At 47.4% G+C, this 17,695-nt stretch overlaps 1 protein-coding gene across 1 annotated transcript in view; it reads right to left on the bottom strand.

Moving 5' to 3' along the window:
• MYO16 (myosin XVI) overlaps window positions 1-17,695 on the bottom strand; it is a 427,643-nt gene that overhangs the window by 33,344 nt on the left and 376,604 nt on the right. The window lies entirely within an intron of this gene.

Here is a 17,695-nt window from a genome sequence, read left to right as displayed (position 1 = left end):
TGTTCACCATCAGGGATTTGCCATGTTGCTTCTGCCCCTTGTCTGCGGTGCTTAGTAGGTTCTGGGTATCTCTTAGTCAGACTGTTCTGAAGTTTTAGGCCAATACATGATTCAAAAAGGATCATAAATGTAATATGCCTTATTATATCTTACAGATGGAGGAACAGTTTACCCACCGTGATGGCAGAAGGAAGCAGGGGGCCAGCCCCCCCCAGAGCTCATCTCCAGGGCTGGGCTTGACAGCATCCTAGCTCTCGCTCCTGGATGCTGTCTCCCCTTGCCCTTGAGACTTGCACTCAAATAGCACCCAGGCCCTCAGCATTTACCCAAACGCTCACACGGACACGTTCTGATGCTTGGGGTGCGCATTCCCTGTGCCTGGGACGCCCTCTCCCTGCTCAGCCCTCTTCCCTCCCCACCATCAGTAATCTTGTTCAGAGCATCTTCTGTGCAGCGCAGTGGCCGCTCCTTTACAAGTGAGCGGGTCTGGTGTGCCCAGACAGGAGGCCGTTCTGGGGCTTAGAGAAGGAAGAGTTGGACAGATAGAATGAGGACAAAATGAGCAGGGCTTTGACAACCAGGTGGAAGAGGTTCTATTTCCACGACCCAGGGAGTAGCTCCAGACTCCTTGCATTTAAAAAACAAGTAAAAAGGCTTTGGCCAGGCCAAGGCGGGCATCGCGGCCAAGGAGAGGTCGGGGGAGCTTCACCATCTCAGCTCTTGATGGCCAGAGATTATTGAATGGGCTGGAACTGAAAGAGTATCTATTCAACTTGGTCAACTCTATTTTGCCTTTTTAAAAATCATCTTCTGAAAATTAGTAAAACAGGTTTGGTGTTAAAGCGATCTCAAGACACAGACATTCACCTGCTTTTATTTCTCTTTAAGCTTTTTCTTTTCACTCTTTAATTCAGTTGTTTATTGAATGCTTCCTCTGGCCAGACTCTCTCCACTAGCTGGAGGTCCAGAAATGAGCAGACAGGTAGCTTGGAGCGTCGCCCGCGGGACCGTGATTGACAACAAACAAGCAGAGGAAGGAGCAAGAAGATGAAGGAACTTGGTGGGCTCCCAGCTGGGTGGCAGTGGGGCTGGGAACCTTCTCCAGGGGGTCTTGTTTAGGCTCAGAGCGTGAAGCAGGGCGTAGCACCTAGGTAACAGGGACGTCCTCTTAGGCCTGGCGGTACAGGACCCAGTACTCTGAGACACTGTGTGAACTCCTGGTACGAGTATGTGATGCTAGCTTCCCCCAGAATGGATTTCTATCTCATAAACAACTGCTATATGTAAACTATAGTCGAACCCTCCATTTTTGCTATTAAAATTTAAAAAAAATCTTCATATGTCCAATCAGCAGGTTCACTTGTAGCCAAAAAATGTTTGAAAATGTGTCTCAAAACTTAGGCTGTGATCCTTACGTTATCTACTAACATTTTCTCTATGTTTTTATCGTAAGAGCGCACGTCTGTCTATTCCAAGGATGGCTGTGGATTGGAATAAGGGAGCGAGTCCTTCTTAAGATGGAAGAATAAGTGGTCAACCTGATGACAATTATTCACACTGTTCTTACGGTAATTACCATCTCCTGCACGTTTATTATGTGCTAATCCCCTGCTAGAGGTGGGGCTTGACTTACTTCTCATTTTCATAACAATTCTGAAGAGCTGTCACTCCCTCGCCTATTTTTGAGATGAGGTCACTGAGGCCTGAGGAGGTGAATTTACCCGCGAACATTTCACAGTGAGCCGGTGTGTTGCCGCTGGGTTTAGACCGAGGTGTGCAGGGCTCTGCCGTCCACCCACACCCATTCTTTGGCTTGGCCCCTTCCGTAAAGGCTTTCTTCCTTATTTCCTTTGCTGATGTAAAGAATAAAGCATCTTCTTTTCTGTGCCTGTATCACCCATGCCTCAGTGGTAATGAACTGGGAACCCCAGCTTGAAAAACTGTCCTCTAGACGCTGAAATAGAGTTGCGACATCAATATCGACATCGCCACTTTGGGGTTATGCTTATTCATGAATATTAACCGAGGGATTCTTGGTCACTACATTCTGTGTCAGCCTCTTCTCATAACACCCTGACTCCACGCTGAACCCGTGCATGAGAGCCTGTGCCCCAACTTGTTCATTTCTCGATTCAACCCCAATGAGGTTCTGACTCTCAAAAATTTGATTTTGCTGTAAAGTTGTCAGTTTCATGCAAGAACAGTTGCAACATTCCTCGTCAAAAGGACACCCGTTATTTAAACAGCAAAGGAATTGCAACGGCGTCCCGTCAAGAGGACCCTGGCATGAAGTCTGAAGAAGGCTTGGCTATAAAAGTGCAGGTTCAGGATGCACATTTTGTGGAAAATTTAAAAAAACAACACAGATCAAATACAGTCATCAGGTTTGTTCATGCCTCCAAGCCGTGGTCATCAGGGTTTTGAGGGTGAAGAAAAGTCACACCAAAAGAAAATATTTGAGATTCTCGATGAATCTAAGCAAACAAGTAGGGAAGTGAGGGCTGGAAAATCCCACATAGAGATTTAAGGGTGTGTCTGAGTCTTTTATGTATCTCTGCATCTTGTGAAATCAGTGGCCTGTGTATTTCAGGGGCAGCCTTCTGATGGGCGCATCGTAACATTAGCTAATTCGAATTCCTGTGGAATTTTCTTGCAGCCTGTGAACAGGGTTTCTCTGTGACCGCCCCCTGCTTCCTGGTGCTGTTCTCACAGGTACAGGAAAGATGAATCACATCGGGGGATGTGACTCAAAGATACAGTCTCAGTCTTCACATTAAGATATGATGATCGAACACAAGTACGCAATGAAGACGCGTTCAAGTTGAGTATGAGTCGAACGAGACAGTTCTACCAAATCTCAAAATATGAATGCAAAGACAATTCAGTAGCCTAGTGCTAGCTTTTATACAACCAGAGTATCAGGTTGGGTGGGCGTGATGTTCTGAAAACTGTGGTTTTCAATAGGAGATGATACTGCACCCCACACCCGTCCCCCCCACCCCCGACCTCTCCAGGGGACATCTTTGGTTGTCACACCGGGGAGGTGGGTGCTACTGGCATCTAGTGGGTAGAGGTAAGGGACGCTGCAAAACCCCCTACAATGCACAGGACAGGCCTCCAGGATGAAGACTGGGGGACAAGACATCTGGCCTGGGATGTCAAATAGGGCCGAGGTTGACAAGCCCTGCTTTAAAGGCTAAGTCATGGGATTTCCCTGGTGGTCCAGTGGTTAAGACTCCACGCTTCCACTGCAGGGGACGCTGGTTCGATCCCTGGTCGGGGAACTGAGATGCCAACGTGTCACGTGGCGCAGCCAGAAGAAAAAAAATTTTTTTTTAATTAAAAAAAAAGCTAAGTCAGTTCACACCATTTCCCACTCACATCTCTCCACCGGTTTCTTAGTTTGCTCAGATCACGATCCAAAGGCTTCCTGAGGCTGAGGGACCCTCCAGGACCCCGCTCCCTGCTCGCCTTGGACCTCATTTCCAACTGCCCATCTGCCGCACCGCTCCCCAGCCCCACCAGCTTCTCTGCATCCCTCCACTCATCCTCTCACTCTCCCGGAGCGAAGCCAGGGGCTCTGCGCTTTGTTCAGGGCTCCGCACAAACCACCCCGGGCAGAAAGGCCTTCCCAACCACCTTCCGGAAAACGGCACCCCTCTCCCTTCCCCAGGTCAGTTTCTGTCCTCACAACTTGCTTTAGCTTTCTACACGGTCCTTCTCATCACATGACATGTTACGCTTCAAGCGTTTGTTTTCTGTCTCCACCTTCCAGAAAATCGACACCACGAGCTCAAATGCAATCTTGGTGCCTCCAAGGATGCCTGCACACAGTAGGTGCTCAATAAGGATTTGTTGAAAGAGAGAGAAAAAGGGATGAATAATAAATGAATGAACACAACAACATTGCTATAAAAAAATCCACTTTCTTAAAGAAACCACACTGTGTAACTGCGAAATAGTTGACAAGTTCACTAACTGAAGAATTCATGTGAATTATTACAGAGAAATCATACACCACAGTAATCATTTCTCCCCATTCACATGAGATTCCTGGAAACATATAGAAGGATTTCCACTGTTAATGATATGCCTTGAGTTCTAATCTCCACTTATTAAACATTTTAAGGTAAGGAAATTTCAGTGTGTGTGGTAAACATGTTTTACTCATTCAAAGGGCCAGAGCTGTTTGCTTTCTACCTAAGAGTGTTAAACTGGACAAGACACAATAGCCAAGATATGGAAGCAACCCACTGATGGATGAATGGATAAAGAAGATGTGGTACATATATGCAATGGAATACTACTCAGCCATAAAAAGAATGAAATCTTGCCATTCGTGACCACATGGATGGACCCTGAAGGTATCACGTTAAGTGAAATAAGTCAGACAGAGAAAGACAAATTACTGTATGATTTCACTTATATGTGGAATTCAAAAAACAAAACAAATGAACAAACATAACAAAACAGACACAGAGTCATAGATACGGAGAGCAAACAGGTAGTTGCCAGAGGGGAGGGTGGCAGGAGATGAGAGAAATAGGTGAGGGAGATTGAGAGGAGCGAAGCTTCCAGTTACAGAATAAATGAGTCACGGGTATGAAATGTACAGTGTGGGAAATATAGTCAATAATAATGTCATAGCTTTTAAACAACAAACAAAATCAAAGGGCCAGAGCTGTTTGATTTCAACCCAAGAGCGTTAACCTGCAGAAGAAAACACTCGTGAGTATTGGAAATCTATTCCTGACCGACGGTAGGAAATTTCGTGTTTTCACTATTTTCCCACTAATTACCACTGATAATTATGTCATTATTGTCCTACAAATACACAAGGTTCATGCATAGTTGCTTTTTAAAAAAGTCTTACTTTACATGGTTTTACAATGTCGAATGTCAGGAAATTATAATCGATTTGGTCAGTGTTGACTCCTGGAATCTTGGAGGCTGGAGACGGGTGGAAGCCGGTTGACCCCAAGTCTACAGGGGAAGCTCCAAACCACACGCCACTTTCAAAGACCACGGCTAAGGCCCGTGGGAGTCGAGCAAAGCACCCACAGTTAACATCTGGGTGCCTGACAGCTTTTTCTGACAAAATTTCTACAGCAATGTTGTTGTAGTGATTTTTTTGTTACTTCTTTCTTTTTCTTTCAACAGATCTTTATCGAGCATCTAGTGTGCACAGGCACTGTTCTAAGCACAGAACAATGAGTATTTTGCTTTGCTTTATCTTCTCATTTTAAATAAATGTCCACTTTGCTCCCTAAATTTTGGTCATTTTTATTCTTTTTCTTAAAGAAGTTTCTCCTGCCCCCAATTGCATAAGTTTCAATTTCTTGAAAACAAAAAAACCCAGAACCTGTCCCAAACATAGAGGGTCCTGGCAGCAATGCACCTGATCCAGTCCTGGCTCCTAGGACTTGACTCTTGCTGGGAGATGTCACTGAATAAGGTGACAAGGGCGCAATGCCGTCTGGCTCTCACTGATACTCCGTGAAAGCTAGCTGCTGTTTTATGCGATCCTCAGAGCAATGTCCGAGCAGAAAAAGCCTAACTCTTCACTGGTCACAGGACTGGAGTGCAAGTGCACCTGGGAGTCAGAGGTGTAAGTTCATGGGAAGGGGACACGTCTGGAAGAGGAGAGGAAGCAGGGTTTTGCTGGGAGACGGAGGCTAAGCAGAGGAACGTCTCTCAGGAAAGGGATGCAAAGATTTTCAGGGGAGGAGAGAAGCTTCTTACTGGGGAGGAAGATGACTCCTTGAATAAGTTTGGGGCGCTCGAGAAACACGTGAGTGCGGTGAGCGACTCAGAGAACTCCCTCCAAATCTACAGCCAGAGGAAAGTGGCAAAAGGTACAGGGGCTGGTCCATCCGTGGGAAACAGTGAGATGCCCTTGAGCTGGCGGCCACTCTGGGGGCTTTGTGTGAGCGGAATGCAGAGTGATGAGCCGTGGGCCAACACGTTCCTCCTCTACACCACGAGGCTTCTGCAGGGATGGAACACGTAATTCTCAAGTCCTACACAGTTCAATTGGTATGCAAAGAATTCGCCAAGAGCTTTTAGAAATATATACCTAAAAGAAATGATTCCTTCAATGCTCCCATTCTAGAGGGGTGATAAGACACAATAAATTACAGGAATGGATGGAAACAATTGACAAAGTGCAAGAAGAAAAAGCACGGATGACTGTCCAACTATCTTGGGGGATGTAGGGATGAATAATCTGTGATCGTCATTGTGGGATGCTCATTCTACTCAGCTGAGTTAATGTTGGCTGGGTTTTGTGTGTGTGTGTTAAAGCCTTTGACACTTAAAATGCCAGCATGTACAGGAGACCCAGGGTGCATTCTAACAGGTGCCTCTTCTCAGGCTTCTAGATGGCGACTCGACACGCAAGGTGATCAACTCGAAGGTGATCGTCTCCAGAGCACCTTCAGCAGCAGACCAGGGGCAGAAAGGAAAGCCGTGCAAATGCCCAGGGATCCACAGGAGAGGCGGGGCTTCAGTGGCCAGGTGAGCCCCGCAGGGCGGGCATAGGGAGAAAACACTGGATTTGCAAAAGCAGGGACAGAATGTGGCGAGGAGGAGGGAAAAGGAAGCCACAATGTCGAGCGGCAGAGTGAGCACCTCGTGGGCTCTGCCCCAGCTCTGCCCTGGGGTGTGGGAGGAGCCTGGACCTTCCAGGGCATCACACGGGGAGTTCCAGCAAGTATCCGAGTGAGGGTGTGCCCGGAAGGAGGCTGTATCTGTAGAGTGTTATTCATCCAGCAACAAAGGTGTACAGCTGACCAGCTTCGAAGAGAGATTGGAAACGGAAAAGCAGTGAGAATTTAGACTCGGGCAGCTGCAGGAGCAGTGCAGGTGGGGTTTCACCGAGTTACAGATCCCTGGGAGTCGGCCAGGACCAGCGATGGGGATGCCGTTAGGGCTGCGAACGTGGACTCTGAAGCGACAGCCGCCTACCCAAGGGTTAAACCGAGTGGCGATGATTTGAACAAGAGCATTTGTTAGGACTGAAAAGATAATGTCTAGCGGAGACTTAAAAATCTCTCGGGGGCTTCCCTGGTGGCGCAGTGGCTGAGAGTCCGCCTGCCGATGCAGGGGACGCGGGTTCGTGCCCCGGTCCGGGAAGATCCCACGTGCCGCGGAGCGGCTGGGCCCGTGAGCCATGGCCGCTGAGCCTGCGCGTCCGGAGCCTGTGCCCCGCAGCGGGAGAGGCCACAGCAGTGAGAGGCCCGCGTACCGCAAAAAAAAAAATCTCGGGAGGGAGGATCTCTTCCAGGAAAAGTGACATTCCTACAAGTGAAGAGGCAGACGGCAGAGCACACGTGATAGTGGATACGAATGGTCAGATGTAAGCATGGAGGGAGGAGAACGCGGGACGGGAGGGTGGGTGGCTGGCAGAGGGGAAAGGCTTCTTGAAGCAGGGGGAGGCTCACGGTACCAAATGCCACAGAAAGGTCAAGGAGAATGAGGAAGGACTGAGCGATGGAGTGTTTCTTCAGGAAGAATGCTTAAAAACATCACTTCTCTCTTGGTTACCTGGATTTGAGATAGCTTTAGGGTGTATTTTGGAAACGGATGAGATTAAGATCCAGGTTTCTGGAACGCAAGAGAAAAACAAACTATAGCTGTTCGACTGATTTAAGGTTGAGAGTGCTATGCAAGGCATAAAAAATGTGAAAATACATTTTAAACTCATTACTCATGCTGGCTATCATTCATTCTGCAACTCTATAGGAAAATTCCTCTCCAGAAAGGCTACTGCAGGGAGGAATGTGCTTGTTTTTTCCTATTTGGCATTAAGGAAAAGTACAAAGTCTGAGACAGGAGCCTGGCATGGTCCTGCTGCTTCTCAGCCTCTCGTTTCTAAAATTGAGAAGTCGCAGCTTGACTCTGCTGACAGACACACATAGATGGTGTGTCACTACGCATGGGCAGGACCGCTCAGACCCGAAATCGGCATCCAGCTTGTGTTAAACCATATCTACTTTGAGTTCCAAGGAACAATGCCTTTTAAATCTCTTATTTCTCTGAAATCTTACATTATTGCACATGCACAAAAATAAGGATCTAGAGATCACTCCCCAGGCCCCCTGCACTCTGACAGGCTTCTAGGACATGAATAAGACTTTTTTCTTATCCATGAGAGTATAACCCAGACGTTTGGCAGATCACCTCAGGGAAAGACAAATGTCAGGGGTAGGGATTCAGGTAGACACAGTGGCTGGTCCTAAACTCAAACAGGAAGAGAGATTCCACGTGTGGCATTGTGTAAGGAGATGTCAGATGTCAGCAGAGGGCACATTATCAAAGAGGTGTGGTCAGGAGGGCACGCGGAAGAGGCGTGTGTTTTGAACAGCAGGCGTCTAACTGACCTTAAGCGACGCGAACCAGACTCCATCACCCCTTTGCTAATAGTCCCAGAAATGGATCAAGAGAGGGCTTCCGTGTCTACTGGTGCTGGGGACCACATGAGGTCCCCATGCGATGACTCCTGTGGCAGCCGCGTTCCACAACATGGTCACATGGCTATAAGAACTGATTACTCAAGAAGCAGAAAAGTACAACACTGCGGCGACTGGCAAGGATGGGTGGGTTGAAAACACGTATTAGCTGGACTTGCTTCTTACCCTAAGAGGCTAGAGCCGGCGCCCCGGTGTTCCTCCCTACTTTTAAAAAGCCCCTTATGAATTCATCATTCTTGAATAGATCAAGATTGTTCTTGACCTTGTATGTTGAGCAGTCTTCTGCGGCAGAAAGTGTCACCAAGACGCACGCTTGGGGTTAAGTCGGGTGGAAGGAAAGGGCTTCCTTGCCCACCCCGCCTTAGCTCCCGCCACCCACTCCCCTGCCAAGTCTTAGGAGATGGTTTGTGCTAAAAACACCAACCGAGGCAGGAAATAGAGTGATATCTTCAACAACATATGTGCTGAGCAGGGCAAGAATGTACCCATAGTAAAGCTAAAAAATGACTGTCAGTATAAATAAGGTTTGCAGAACCCAAAAAGGCACAGAGAATTATGTTGTGTCAACTTTCTTTTCAGTTTGACGAGCTGTGGCTCCTTTTGGGCCCAACTCTCCGGTCCCTGCCATCGCGGGAAGAAGCATGGCCACCCTTTCCTTTCCCTGGAGCTCGCCTCCCCTATAATGAGCTGAATATGCAACATCTAAACAACAAGCTGGCCTGGCCTGGAGGCCCGTTCCTCGTGTCTAATCTCATGGGTCACGCGGGTATTTATATAGCTGGTATTTTTACATTTCCTCAATGCCAGGTGGTAACATAAATCCAGGAGGCCTGGAACGCCACACCTGCACAGCTGCACAAGATTGACAGTGTATGTCCTGGTTTAGGTGTGTGTTTTCTCCAGAAAGCAAAGTTGGAGAGGACGATATTCCTTTTCTTTTATTGGGAGCTTTCGGTATTTGTTGACACTGGTATGGTGTCACATGGATGGGAGACTGGTAATACCTACTATCGGAAAAAAACAAGGAGGGTACCCCCAAGACACCTCCATCAGGTTCTACCTCCTTTCTCACGGGAACAACCAACACCCAGCAGCAGATCCCTTTAGAATAAGAACTGGTTATCTATGTTTTCATTTCCATGAGAATTGTATTGACTTTATTTTGTCTCTTGGTATTTAACCACCTTTATTTTTTATTTTTATTTATATTTTTGCCGTACGCGGGTCTCTTACTGTCGTGGCCTCTCCCGTTGCGGAGCACAGGCTCCGGACGCGCAGGCTCAGCGGCCACGGCTCACGGGCCCAGCCGCTCCACGGCATGTGGGATCCTCCCGGACCGGGGCACGAACCCGTGTCCCCTTCATCGGCAGGCGGACTCTCAACCACTGCACCACCAGGGAAGCCCCACCTTTATATTTAGCTCGTCCTGGAGCCCTTCTTGGATTTTTAATGTTTGGCTAAATTGTTGAAGAACAACTACTTCAATCCTTGAGAAATATATAATCTACCTTTGCTCCATTTCAGGGACACCAGCCTGTGCTCCCGTCACAACATGCTGTTCTAGTGCCTCCTGTCCATCCCCTACCTTCACGACGTGAACCTGAGAACAACCAGAGACGTGGCTGAATCACTTACATGCCATACGAGACAGACTCTCATCGCTGGCATTCATTTCACTGATGTAGTTGCAGCCGGGTCAGAGAGAACCAGTAAAATGAGCAAAAGTTAAAAGCCAAAACGCAGTGGTGTAAACTGAGTCTTTTCAAAATCCTTGCTCAGAACTAATTATAAACTTTATCCACCCCAGATATTTAAGAGCCCCAAGGTCACAAGCCAGGACCAATAAAAACAGGCAGGAGTCACAGACCTCAAGCCTCTGCCTGTGGGCACAGTTCACGAGGAGGACACAGGGCAGGCCTGGGGCAAGACCTCCGGGGCTGGGGCTTGGGAGCCCCGGAGGGCTCAGGACGGCAGTGATTTCCACTGGTGCAGAGACATGGCCACATTTTAACAGCCTGGCGGCGCCCTGCACGTCTGTAGATCAGCCCCACTGCCCACCCCGGTGGCTGCTACGCAGCAGCTCTGAGGCCTTACATAACAAATTAAAAATATCTATACAGACTTAAAGTCTTGTCAGAATTCTCCTCAAGCCACGTGGCCTGTTTCTTTGATGGTTCCCATGATTGGGTCCTTTACGGAACTAGACGGGCGGACACTACTAATTCCTTGTGCCTTCAAACCCTATGTGCCTGTGTGACTGAATGTCCCCGGAGCCGTCGCAGTGGCAGTGTCACATCACAGAGATGTCGGCCACCCAGGAAGGATGGGACACTGGGAGGGACACTGACGGAAAGGCTGAGCTGATCTCAATGGCTTTCATCTCACCCAGAACTACAGGAAGAAAGCCCCTCGGAGCCAGTCAGGAGGTGGCGGTCCCATCCTCATGTGCCCACAGCTAAGCATTTCTCATCCTTCACTTTTAAAGAATATACGTTTACAAGTACATGAATGTAGAAAAGCCCTTTTCACACACCCTGGTGTAGTTCCTCCAAGACATCACTTGGTGGCGCCATCGCGTCCTTGCACAAACCCTCCTCTTACAGTGCGAGACGCACTGGTCTCAGCCTGTTTCTCCCACTGCTTGGGTTTCACTCTCCTCCTTCCCTCCAGATAAATCCTACCTTCCAGATCAGTGTTTCAAAGGACATATTTATGGGTTGGAAAATCAATTTAGTGGGTCACGATAAGCATTTAAAAACGAAAGAGAGTAGAATGAATTGAATAAAAATGCAGCATTTCACAAGCATTAAGGGTAAGCAGTTTGAGAATCCCAAGCAGCATCTTCCCGGACAATGTTTCTTGCAGCCTGGGTACCTCGGATCTCTCGTGTTTCCCTGCTGTGAGCTGCTTCTGAGCAGATCCCATATTTTACTTCTAAAATCCATACAATTTAGCACAACGCCCTGCACAAAACACACCCTCAATGCATGTTTTGAATGCATGAATGAAGCCCGCCCTTCTCATGTAACGATTTTTCCAAACCTCTTTGAAAACTTGAGGCAAGTAGCAAACAGGAACACAAATATTGTTACTCATTGAATCATTTTGCCTGAAGTTAACCTCCGATTTTTTTAATCCTGAAAAGAACTTTGTGTCTTGGGGGCGATGTCATAGAATGATTTTATTGTCTGAAAAATGGAACCTTTTCCCTAAAATCATTACAGAGGGTTCCTTAAGATGGATTCGACCCCTGCAGCAATGGAAATGCTCTCTGATTAGCAGCTGGACCACATCGCTGGGTTTCCTAATGATCATCAGGTTAAAAAGACATTTTTATAATCCCTCATCACCACACAGAAGCCCAGTGCCTCTGCCCCGTGTCGCTGTCCCAGCCTCTGGAGATTAGACATGATTCCCAGCCTGGGTAAGTGAACTACATCAGTGAAATGAACGCCAGCCATTAGAGTTTTACTGTCTCGTTTGACACGTATGCAATTCAACCAAATATCTGGTTGTGCTAAGTTTCATGTGGTGGGTAGGGGATGGACAGAAGGCACTGGAAAGCATGTTACGACGGGAGCACAAAGGAGTCCCTTAAATGGAGCAAACGTAGATTACATATTTTTCTCAAGGACTGAAGTAGTTATTCTTTCTTTCAGTCTTTAAAAAAAAATTTTTTTATTGGAGTAGAATTGATTTACAATGCTGTGTTAGTTTCAGGTGTACAGCAAAGTGATTCAGTTATATATATATTCTTTTTCAGATTCTTTTCCCTTGTAGGTTATTACAAGATACTGCGTAGAATTCCTGTGCTGTACAGCAGGTCCTTGTTGGTTATATATTTTATATATAGTGGTGTGTATCTGTTAATCCCAACCTCCTAATTTATCGCCCCCCCTTTCCCCTTTGGTAACCATGAGTTTGTTTTCTATGTCTGTGAGTCTGTTTTGTAAATAAGTTCATGTGTCATATTTTAGGTTCCACATATAAGTGATATTGCATGATATTTGTCTTTCTCTTTCTGACTTACTTCACCTAGTATGATAATCTCTAGGTCCATGAAGTAGTTATTCTTTTTTTTTTTTTTTTTTTTTTGCGGTACGCGGGCCTCTCACTGTCGTGGCCTCTCCCGTTGCGGACCACAGGCTCCGGACGCGCAGGCTCAGCGGCCATGGCTCACGGGCCCAGCCGCTCTGCGGCATGTGGGATCTTCCCGGACCGGGGCACGAACCCGCGTCCCCTGCATCGGCAGGCGGACTCCCAACCACTGCGCCACCAGGGAAGCCCTGAAGTAGTTATTCTTAACACAAGTTTCTATTAAAAATCCAGGAGGGGCTCCATTACAAGCTATACATAAAGGTGGTTAAATACCAAGAGACAAAATGAGGTCAATATTAATTCTCATGAAAATTAAAAACAACTATACTCTTCTGCACTAGAGAATCTGCTGCTGGGCATTGGTTATTTACTTGAAAAAAGACATGTGAACTGCTAAGCGTATGGCGGGCGTTCGGCTACTTTAAATGGATGTAAATGGATGTAAATGGGTGCCCTCCATCCTGCTTCTAAAACCAGCCTGGCCCCTGTCTGGCTGGTGATCTCACCTGAGAACTGGAATTAAGCAAACATAACTCCGACAAACAGATGTGACTTCAGGAAGTAACTTAAGGGCTGCAAGCTTTGGTTCCCTTTTCAGTAACGTGGAAATGCCTGAAGAGGGGTAGTTTTCACCCACTGCTTTGCTCAAGTCTTCTGTCTCTTACTTACTCCTTCCTGGATCTTTCCACATCAAAGGAGAATAGTAAAACTAAGATCGAAAACATGCCTATTTGCTTGGGAATTACCCTGTTGTACCTACAGTGCACATATGCCAGTTCTTCCATTCTTTAAAATGGACATTTTGGCCAGGGGAGCGGGGGGGGGGGGAAGAGTATGTTTGATCATGAGTCAGAGCTCTGGGTGTGCAGAAGCTCTTTTGTAGGTTTTGCAGGACTTTGGTAATACACACATTCTCAGGTATGCTACCGTGAGTGTTCCACTGTAAACGTGTGTCACCTGGGCGCCAGTTCATGTCTGCCATGCTTTGGTCCCTGCGTATTTTAGGACCGAGTCACCTGTGTGGGGAGGAAAGCAAACTAGATTGTCGTTGATTTGACTTATTACAATTAACATGTATTAGTGAATGTAAAATTGCAATCGCCCGGCATATTGTCAGTGTACAATGTCTAAGTACGAACATTTCTGGTTTCAAGGAGAAACCAGAAAAAGAAAGAAGTGAAAACCAGCAGAGGAAAAGGTCTCAGAAGCTTCACACACAGCGGGTGTGAGGCTCATGGGATAGGGCAGTGGGTAAAATGACATTGAATATAGCTGGCTCTCAGGTGGTGAGGAATTTTCTAGGCTAATCTGAGAATTAATCATAAAAATGATTCAAGTCAGCCTAAAGAACCTAAACACTCTTAGGTAATTAAGAAACATCTTTTTCTCTTCCAATCCTCTTAAGGACAGAGAGAACATGGCAGCGGTCCAGCTCATCTTTAGGGAAACTTTCCCTGTACCCTGTCACTTCTAAGAGTTTCTTCACAAAAGGAAGAAAACCCCGGGATATTGTATTCTGTGGCAATAATGAGATGCGGAGAGCCAGGAAGGTCTTTATTAACTTGCTTTGGGAGGGTTGCTGAGTGGCTTAGAGGATAAAGCACTGGGTTTCTCTTTGGAGCCCCCAGTGGGCATTTAATTCAAAATCTAGTCCAGAGACCCCCAACACACAATGGCTGCTTGCTTTAACGGCTTGATGGTATGAAAAATATTTACTGGTTAGGAAAGATAATCCACTTCTGAAAAGACTGCCCTCTCTTCCAGAATTCCAGGTACAAAAGAGCCTCCTCCCACTGACTGTGCCTTAGAGAACAGCGGAGCTGGGATGCTTCTCTGCCTCTTCCGGCTCATCTCAAACATGATGAACTATTTGTGCAAGATGCCCATCTCTGGTCTGAAGGCGTGCTGGCAGCTGTAGGCTCACAGCCAAGACATTAAGCTAATTTCCCAGGATAATTCACACTATTCGAAGGGTCACTTTTTGATCAGGTTGATCTAAATATTTAATTGTCACAACTCTCTGGTTGGTTTGGCTCCTGGGTTTCAAGGAAGAATGAAGCAGCTGTGCCTAGTGGAAGTCCCAAGCTCAGGAGATCTCTGAGTTTAAGATTCCCCCAACAAACATTTATTGAGAGGCTCTGAGTACGGGCCTGACACTATTTTTTTTTTTTCAGCCACGTTTCTAATGTTGCCATTATCTATATTTCTGTCTCTATAGCCACGTAACTTAGGAAATAAAAAGTTGCCATAGAGACACAGATGAGGAGGGCTTTTTTGGGTGTGCCTTTCTCCCGCCCCAATCATGCTGGCTGTTGAGAACCACTTCTGATCATCTGTGCAGCCCTTAGCGTGGCCCTGGGACAGGGTGAGAGGTCACTACAGCTTTACCTTTTGGCTGGTCCTGAGCAGGCATCTGAGACGCTCCACTCCCAGGACGGACACTCACACCCCGACGCTCACATCCCACAGAGTCAGATACTTCCTTAAGGAAAGATGCTGGGTGAGCGCTTTGCAAGTGAAAACAACTGCTGTGAGTGATTGCTCACCTGTAACTAGGAACTGTTCCCAAGCAAAGCCTCACAGAGGCTGAGTCAAAGGGAGACAGAAAGCGAGCCAGCAATCCTTTTGAATGTGAGGAGTTATTCCGGCCCCACCTGTGTGCTGTGGGTCCCTGACACTAGGGAGGGCAGTCTGCGGGACCAGAGAGTAGAAAGGGTTTTATCAGGAAGGTGAGGGCGAGGCGAAGGGGCACTCAAGGAACACGCCCTCAGCTCAAAACCGACACTTCCGTGTCCCTTAGGAACATTTCCAGCAGTTTTATGTGGCCTTTGGCTTTTGTGTTTTTACAAAAAGAAAAGTTTTATGCGTCCTCCTCCCATATCTTTTCCTGGTAAGGAGTTTATCTTTAACTTCAGAAGGGAATTACTTTCTGAGACAGGGACTGGGTATCATTTTTACACTTTAATTGTTTTTTGGAGACTAAGAATGCCACAGTAGAAAGGACCCAGGGTCTGGGAGAACAGAGACGTGTTTGATTCCTGACTCTGGGACTGATCAGTTTCTGCGATTATGGGAAAATCACTTCATCCCTCAGTCTACGGCTGCTCATTGGTGGATGGAGAGGCTGACACCTGCACCTCTGGCTTCACAGACAGGACCCGGGGAGAGGAGGCACGTCTGCATGCTTGGCCGACAGGAAAGGGCCACTTACAAGCATTAGCTATTAACACTATTAACAGAACACCATGACCAATGTTCCAGAGCGTTTCTGAGTAGTTCCCATTCTCTGAGGTCACAGGCACATACCCAGAATTGCTACTATCGGTTTGGTTCTCTTTCTTCCTTTGGCTCTTAATTTGTAGGGGAGATCCTAAGGGTTAATGCTGAATTCTCGCGGGACAGAAGAGGAACGTTGGAGATGCTTCCAGGCCTTGTCGTGGAGCTTCCAGCTGGGAAGCTCATCCTGCCCTGCTTCCGTGCACCCTCTGTTTTCTCTCTCTCTCCTTCAAGGCTCATGGCCAGATGCTAAAAGGACCAGGTACCCTGAACTCACGTTCAGAGGCAGGGCTCACCACACATGGCTTCCTCTGGCTGCCATACCGGCTCCCCTCTGCACCCGGGAAACTAACTCCACACCCCATCATTGTCCCCATCACCCTTCCTGCCCACGTGCCAGCCCTGGCATGAGGCTCTCCTCAACTGCAGCCGTCACGCTCTTCCCCTCTGGGCTGCCGGGCACACCAGCTGTGCACATCTGCAGCAGCGGCCCTGCACCGTGCCCTGCTCACCGACACTTTGTGATGAAATCTGTGCAACCTCTCGCTAAACGAGGTACAAACAAACCCCTGGGGTTCACGGGCCACTTGGGGGTTCAGTCACGGACCCACTCGTGGTTTATAGCCTCCACGTAAAGCCTCTCACTGAAATGGGGTGGACCCCCCTGCCACCTGCACTGCCTGGACAGGGCAGGGCGCACGGATTTCTTTCTCTCTACTTTGGATTCCCTGTGGCAAGCCCCGTGCTCACATTAATGATGACTACAAGGGAATTAGCTCTACAAGTTAATACAAGTCCTGTTTATGGGCCCCTGGTTGCACCATTTCCCTGTGTGAATTCTTGGGCATTTAGAGAGAGAAGGTGCCGTAAACTGGGAGAGAAATGTCACCACATTCACAACCAATATTAGGCATTTTTTCAACTGTCCAATTTAACATAGAAGACAAGGAGCTTTGTGCTCTTCACATAGGTATGTTTGGCTACTGATCAAAACTCATTTCCAAGCGGAGATAGACAAAGTATTATTTCTATTGGACATCTGGGGAATTAGAGACACTGCAATGTCCGGTTGCGAGTCCCAAACACAGATACTCTCCTTTACTGCAGCAGGGCCAGGAACTGGGTGAAAACGTCCTTTTCTCACAGAGAGATCTACTCTCCTTCTGTGCTAGCTCAGGTTCACCGATACGGTAGGGGGAGCCATTTCTATAGCTCATCCTCGCCTGATAGATGATAAATGGACAGCTTGCTTCTCTGGGGATGTGAAGCTCGTCTTCCCGGAGGACTTACTCATTTGGAAAACGAGGGAAACTTAGGGTTGATTTAAAATGGTTCCAGAAGGCCGCGGAATTCCTTCCTTTCACAGGAGGGAGACCTTTATGAGAGGCAGGAGTGCGCTCAGCTACACATCAGTAAACTATGTGCTTGCTCTCCACGCCCTTTATAATTTTCATGAAGCCTCAGGCCACCACCGCTCACGAATAAATCACCATGGAGAGAAAGCAAAGCGGCTGGGGAGTGAGAAAGATTAACAGCTCGGCACGGATAAACTGCTAGTAGAGGCTGCATGGAGGCAAGAAGCCTCCGGGATGTCAAGCCCTGCATCCCATGACGGGATCTAGACATCTGCACGAGGAGGACCAATTCGGTATGCCGCAATTTCATTACAACGCATCACAGATTAAATGAAGATGGTGTCGAAACTTCTGTCTCAAACGCCAGGAGCAGAGAATGACAATTTACCGACACTGTCCTTGAGCAGGTCAGAGGTTTCTGCCTGTAATTCTGTGATAGCTCACTGATTTTAAGGCATCTTCTTGTGGCTGAACAACGCATAGGTAATTGTACGT

Source organism: Lagenorhynchus albirostris, chromosome 18, assembly GCF_949774975.1.
Source record: "Lagenorhynchus albirostris chromosome 18, mLagAlb1.1, whole genome shotgun sequence".
Classification (NCBI taxonomy): Eukaryota; Metazoa; Chordata; class Mammalia; order Artiodactyla; family Delphinidae; genus Lagenorhynchus; species Lagenorhynchus albirostris.
Note: the sequence above shows the minus strand (reverse complement) of the source record. Positions and strands in the feature narration are given on the sequence as shown.